This window comes from Polyodon spathula, chromosome 3 (assembly GCF_017654505.1).
Source record: "Polyodon spathula isolate WHYD16114869_AA chromosome 3, ASM1765450v1, whole genome shotgun sequence".
Taxonomy (NCBI): domain Eukaryota; kingdom Metazoa; phylum Chordata; class Actinopteri; order Acipenseriformes; family Polyodontidae; genus Polyodon; species Polyodon spathula.
In genome coordinates this window covers 423,505-430,864 of record NC_054536.1, presented here as the reverse complement: position 1 = coordinate 430,864, position 7,360 = coordinate 423,505, and positions in this window count along the sequence as shown.

The window sequence follows — 7,360 nt, the reverse complement described above, 5'->3', positions numbered from 1 at the left end:
CAATGCACTGTACCTGTGTATAGAACTCAATCACAATGCACTGTACCTGTGTATAGAACTCAATCACAATGCACCATACCTGTGTATAGAACTCAATCACAATGCACTGTACCTGTGTATAGAGCTCAATCACAATGCACTGTACCTGTGTATAGAACTCAATCACAATGCACTGTACCTGTGTATAGAACTCAATCACAATGCACAGTACCTGTGTATAGAACTCAATCACAATGCACAGTACCTGTGTATAGAACTCAATCACAATGTACCTGTGTATAGAACTCAATCACAATGCACAGTACCTGTGTATAGAACTCAATCACAATGCACTGTACCTGTGTATAGAACTCAATCACAATGCACTGTACCTGTGTATAGAACTCAATCACAATGCACTGTACCTGTGTATAGAACTCAATCACAATGCACAGTACCTGTGTATAGAACTCAATCACAATGCACAGTACCTGTGTATAGAACTCAATCACAATGCACCGTACCTGTGTATAGAACTCAATCACAATGCACTGTACCTGTGTATAGAACTCAATCACAATGCACTGTACCTGTGTATAGAACTCAATCACAATGCACTGTACCTGTGTATAGAACTCAATCACAATGCACTGTACCTGTGTATAGAACTCAATCACAATGCACTGTACCTGTGTATAGAACTCAATCACAATGCACTATACCTGTGTATAGAACTCAATCACAATGCACTGTACCTGTGTATAGAACTCAATCACAATGCACCGTACCTGTGTATAGAACTCAATCACAATGCACCGTACCTGTGTATAGAACTCAATCACAATGCACTGTACCTGTGTATAGAACTCAATCACAATGCACTGTACCTGTGTATAGAACTCAATCACAATGCACTGTACCTGTGTATAGAACTCAATCACAATGCACTGTACCTGTGTATAGAACTCAATCACAATGCACTGTACCTGTGTATAGAACTCAATCACAATGCACTGTACCTGTGTATAGAACTCAATCACAATGCACTGTACCTGTGTATAGAACTCAATCACAATGCACTGTACCTGTGTATAGAACTCAATCACAATGCACTGTACCTGTGTATAGAACTCAATCACAATGCACTGTACCTGTGTATAGAACTCAATCACAATGCACTGTAGCTGTGTATAGAACTCAATCACAATGCACTGTACCTGTGTATAGAACTCAATCACAATGCACTGTACCTGTGTATAGAACTCAATCACAATGCACTGTAGCTGTGTATAGAACTCAATCACAATGCACCGTACCTGTGTATAGAACTCAATCACAATGCACTGTAGCTGTGTATAGAACTCAATCACAATGCACCGTACCTGTGTATAGAACTCAATCACAATGCACTGTACCTGTGTATAGAACTCAATCACAATGCACTGTACCTGTGTATAGAACTCAATCACAATGCACTGTACCTGTGTATAGAACTCAATCACAATGCACTGTACCTGTGTATAGAACTCAATCACAATGCACCGTACCTGTGTATAGAACTCAATCACAATGCACTGTACCTGTGTATAGAACTCAATCACAATGCACCGTACCTGTGTATAGAACTCAATCACAATGCACCGTACCTGTGTATAGAACTCAATCACAATGCACCGTACCTGTGTATAGAACTCAATCACAATGCACTGTAGCTGTGTATAGAACTCAATCACAATGCACCGTACCTGTGTATAGAACTCAATCACAATGCACTGTACCTGTGTATAGAACTCAATCACAATGCACTGTACCTGTGTATAGAACTCAATCACAATGCACCGTACCTGTGTATAGAACTCAATCACAATGCACTGTACCTGTGTATAGAACTCAATCACAATGCACTATAGCTGTGTATAGAACTCAATCACAATGCACCGTACCTGTGTATAGAACTCAATCACAATGCACTACAGCTGTGTATAGAACTCAATCACAATGCACTGTACCTGTGTATAGAACTCAATCACAATGCACCATACCTGTGTATAGAACTCAATCACAATGCACTGTACCTGTGTATAGTTTGGAAGTGCACTTGTTGTACATAAATGCCACAGACCGCATAGGAGGTTTGTAGTTTGTTCAACATTTGCTAATGTAAAATCATGTATATTAAATATAATATATAAAATAACATATTTAACTAATTCCAGAGTCTGTGTTGATTAATATGTTAGCATTGTCTCTGTCTTAAACATGTCTCTATGAAAAACAAAAAGAACGAATATTGTGAAAAAACAGAATGGGCGTAAGATGTATCTTTTCATTTTTAATATCTTTTCATATTGTAATTGATGTTTTTTTCCCTTTCCCTATTACAAATAGTGCACTGCCAGGGTGTCCTCAGTTCACTGCACACCAGCGACCCGTGTGGGCTGGCCGGGCACCTGCAGGCTTGCATGTAAGCTGCCCAGGGCTGCGTTGTCCTCTGTGCTGTAGCTCCTGGGCGGCTGCATGGTGAACCCAATCCAATGCAGTGTGTAAAGAAGCGGGCGGCTGACGGCACAGGCTTCAGAGGACAGCATGTGTTCATCTTCACCCATCCCGAGTCAGTGCAGGGGTGGCAGCGGTGAGCTGAGCATAAAAATAATTGGACATGTCTAAATTGGGGAGAAAATAGATAGAATCCGACCCGCAGTGTATCACACAGTACTGCCTGCTACACTCCTCTCATCTTAGTGATAGAACCCAACCCGCAATCACACAGCACCAGCTACACTCCTCTCATCTTAGTGATAGTGCAGTGTATCACACAGCACTGCCAGCTACACTCCTCTCATCTTAGTGATAGAACCCGACCCGCAGTGTATCACACAGCACTGCCTGCTACACTCCTCTCATCTTAGTGATAGAACCCCACCCGCAGTGCTACACTCCTCTCATCTTAGTGATAGAACCCGACCCGCAGTGTATCACACAGCACTGCCTGCTACACTCCTCTCATCTTAGTGATAGAACCCCCCCCCCCCCCCCCCGCAGTGTATCACACAGCACTGCCTGCTACACTGCTCTCATCTTAGTGATAGAACCCCCCCGCAGTGTATCACACAGCACTGCCTGCTACACTCCTCTCATCTTAGTGATAGAACCCCCCCGCAGTGTATCACACAGCACTGCCTGCTACACTCCTCTCATCTTAGTGATAGAACCCCCCCCGCAGTGTATCACACAGCACTGCCTGCTACACTCCTCTCATCTTAGTGATAGAAACCCCATTGCAGTGTATCACACAGCACTGCCTGCTACACTCCTCTCATCTTAGTGATAGAACCCCCCCGCAGTGTATCACACAGCACTGCCTGCTACACTCCTCTCATCTTAGTGATAGAAACCCCACTGCAGTGTATCACACAGCACTGCCTGCTACACTCCTCTCATCTTAGTGATAGAACCCGACCCGCAGTGTATCACACAGCACTGCCTGCTACACTCCTCTCATCTTAGTGATAGAACCCGACCCGCAGTGTATCACACAGCACTGCCTGCTACACTCCTCTCATCTTAGTGATAGAACCCGACCCGCAGTGTATCACACAGCACTGCCTGCTACACTCCTCTCATCTTAGTGATAGAAACCCCACCCGCAGTGTATCACACAGCACTGCCTGCTACACTCCTCTCATCTTAGTGATAGAACCCGACCCGCAGTGTATCACACAGCACTGCCTGCTACACTCCTCTCATCTTAGTGATAGAAACCCCACTGCAGTGTATCACACAGCACTGCCTGCTACACTCCTCTCATCTTAGTGATAGAACCCCCCCCGCAGTGTATCACACAGCACTGCCTGCTACACTCCTCTCATCTTAGTGATAGAACCCGACCCGCAGTGTATCACACAGCACTGCCTGCTACACTCCTCTCATCTTAGTGATAGAACCCGACCCGCAGTGTATCACACAGCACTGCCTGCTACACTCCTCTCATCTTAGTGATAGAAACCCCATTGCAGTGTATCACACAGCACTGCCTGCTACACTCCTCTCATCTTAGTGATAGAACCCCCCCCGCAGTGTATCACACAGCACTGCCTGCTACACTCCTCTCATCTTAGTGATAGAAACCCCACTGCAGTGTATCACACAGCACTGCCTGCTACACTCCTCTCATCTTAGTGATAGAACCCGACCCGCAGTGCATCACATCACACAGCACTGCCTGCTACACTCCTCTCATCTTAGTGATAGAACCCCCCCTGCAGTGTATCACACAGCACTGCCTGCTACACTCCTCTCATCTTAGTGATAGAAACCCCATTGCAGTGTATCACACAGCACTGCCTGCTACACTCCTCTCATCTTAGTGATAGAAACCCGACCCGCAGTGTATCACACAGCACTGCCTGCTACACTCCTCTCATCTTAGTGATAGAACCCCCCCGCAGTGTATCACACAGCACTGCCTGCTACACTCCTCTCATCTTAGTGATAGAAACCCCATTGCAGTGTATCACACAGCACTGCCTGCTACACTCCTCTCATCTTAGTGATAGAACCCCCCCGCAGTGTATCACACAGCACTGCCTGCTACACTCCTCTCATCTTAGTGATAGAACTGCCTGCTACACCTCCTCTCATTTAGTTGATAGAACCACCACTGCAATGTATCCACAGCACTGCCTGCTCACTCCTCTGCATCTTAGGATAGAACCCCACGCCCCCCCCCCCCGTGTCTCAACACAGCACTGCCTGCTACACTCCTCGCATCTGTAGTGATAGAAACCCCGATTGTGAATGTTCACACAGCACTGCCTGCTGTGTCGTAACCGAGGCCCGCACGTCGTACACAGGCCAACTGCCTGTGCAACGCTCCCCCCACTCCCATCTTACGTGATAGAACCCGACCCGCACCTGCTACACTCCTCTCATCTTAGTGATAGAACCCCCCCTGCAGTGTATCACACAGCACTGCCTGCTACACTCCTCTCATCTTAGTGATAGAACCCCGACCCGCAGTGTATCACACAGCACTGCCTGCTACACTCCTCTCATCTTAGTGATAGAACCCCCCCCTGCAGTGTATCACACAGCACTGCCTGCTACACTCCTCTCATCTTAGTGATAGAAACCCCACTGCAGTGTATCACACAGCACTGCCTGCTACACTCCTCTCATCTTAGTGATAGAACCCCCCCCCCCGCAGTGTATCACACAGCACTGCCTGCTACACTCCTCTCATCTTAGTGATAGAACCCCCCCCGCAGTGTATCACACAGCACTGCCTGCTACACTCCTCTCATCTTAGTGATAGAACCCCCCCCCCCGCAGTGTATCACACAGCACTGCCTGCTACACTCCTCTCATCTTAGTGATAGAACCCCCCCCGCAGTGTATCACACAGCACTGCCTGCTACACTCCTCTCATCTTAGTGATAGAACCCGACCCGCAGTGTATCACACAGCACTGCCTGCTACACTCCTCTCATCTTAGTGATAGAACCCGACCCGCAGTGTATCACACAGCACTGCCTGCTACACTCCTCTCATCTTAGTGATAGAACCCCCCCCGCAGTGTATCACACAGCACTGCCTGCTACACCCTCTCATCTTAGTGATAGAACCCCCCCCGCAGTGTATCACACAGCACTGCCTGCTACACTCCTCTCATCTTAGTGATAGAACCCCCCCCTGCAGTGTATCACACAGCACTGCCTGCTACACTCCTCTCATCTTAGTGATAGAAACCCCACCCGCAGTGTATCACACAGCACTGCCTGCTACACTCCTCTCATCTTAGTGATAGAAACCCCCCCCTGCAGTGTATCACACAGCACTGCCTGCTACACTCCTCTCATCTTAGTGATAGAACCCCCCCCGCAGTGTATCACACAGCACTGCCTGCTACACTCCTCTCATCTTAGTGATAGAAACCCCACCCGCAGTGTATCACACAGCACTGCCTGCTACACTCCTCTCATCTTAGTGATAGAACCCCCCCGCAGTGTATCACACAGCACTGCCAGCTACACTCCTCTCATCTTAGTGATAGAAACCCCCCCGCAGTGTATCACACAGCACTGCCTGCTACACTCCTCTCATCTTAGTGATAGAAACCCCCCCGCAGTGTATCACACAGCACTGCCTGCTACACTCCTCTCATCTTAGTGATAGAACCCGACCCGCAGTGTATCACACAGCACTGCCTGCTACACTCCTCTCATCTTAGTGATAGAACCCGACCCGCAGTGTATCACACAGCACTGCCTGCTACACTCCTCTCATGTTCAGTGCACTAGAACTCCTCTCATCTTAGTGATAGAACCCGACCCGCAGTGTATCACACAGCACTGCCTGCTACACTCCTCTCATCTTAGTGATAGAAACCCCCCTGCAGTGTATCACACAGCACTGCCTGCTACACTCCTCTCATCTTAGTGATAGAACCCCACCCGCAGTGTATCACACAGCACTGCCTGCTACACTCCTCTCATCTTAGTGATAGAACCCGACCCGCAGTGTATCACACAGCACTGCCTGCTACACTCCTCTCATCTTAGTGATAGAACCCGACCCGCAGTGTATCACACAGCACTGCTACACAGGCATCTTATTGTTTACCTGACTGTCAGTATGTCACTACGGATATTAAAACATGCCTTGGTGCCTCTTTATACCATTTTAATTAGCTAGATTTTACCAGCTGAAAAATAGATCCTAAGCTGTTGCTTCTGTATGACTGCTTTGAAACCCACTTTTGCAGCCTATCTTCTGCACTGGACTACATTATGATTTGGAAGATGACAGGGTAGCTATGAATGTACAGAAGTATATTTTTATACATTGTAGTCACTGAACCCTGGGGTATGAGTCCATGCTTCAGATGCTGGAGTGCAGACATGAATCAGCATGTTAGGTGTTTTACTGACCTTGAAAAGAATGTTAATCCACAGCTGAGATGCATTGTGGGTGGAATGAATCCTGCGATGAAGAATTCACACAGCAGCCTCTTTCTTCCAGAATTAATTTCACTCTGAAAGTGAGTCACTGCCCTCTACAGAATGGGGCTACTGTACGTGTCCAGTGGGAACTCCTCTCGTTCAAGTCAGCCTGTTAAAATGAACCAGCCATGCGATCCACTGAGCTGCTGGAACAGAAGCAAGGTGTTTCAACAAAGACACTGCAGAGGAAATATCAACTATTGTCCAGAACATGTGCCTTATGAAAGAGCAGTTATCATTGCATACACTGTGTTGTACTGTATATTATTGTATTCACTCTGTACTGTATATTATTGTATTCACTCTGTACTGTATATCACTGTATTCACTCTGTACTGTATATTATTGTATTCACTCTGTACTGTATATCACTGTATTCA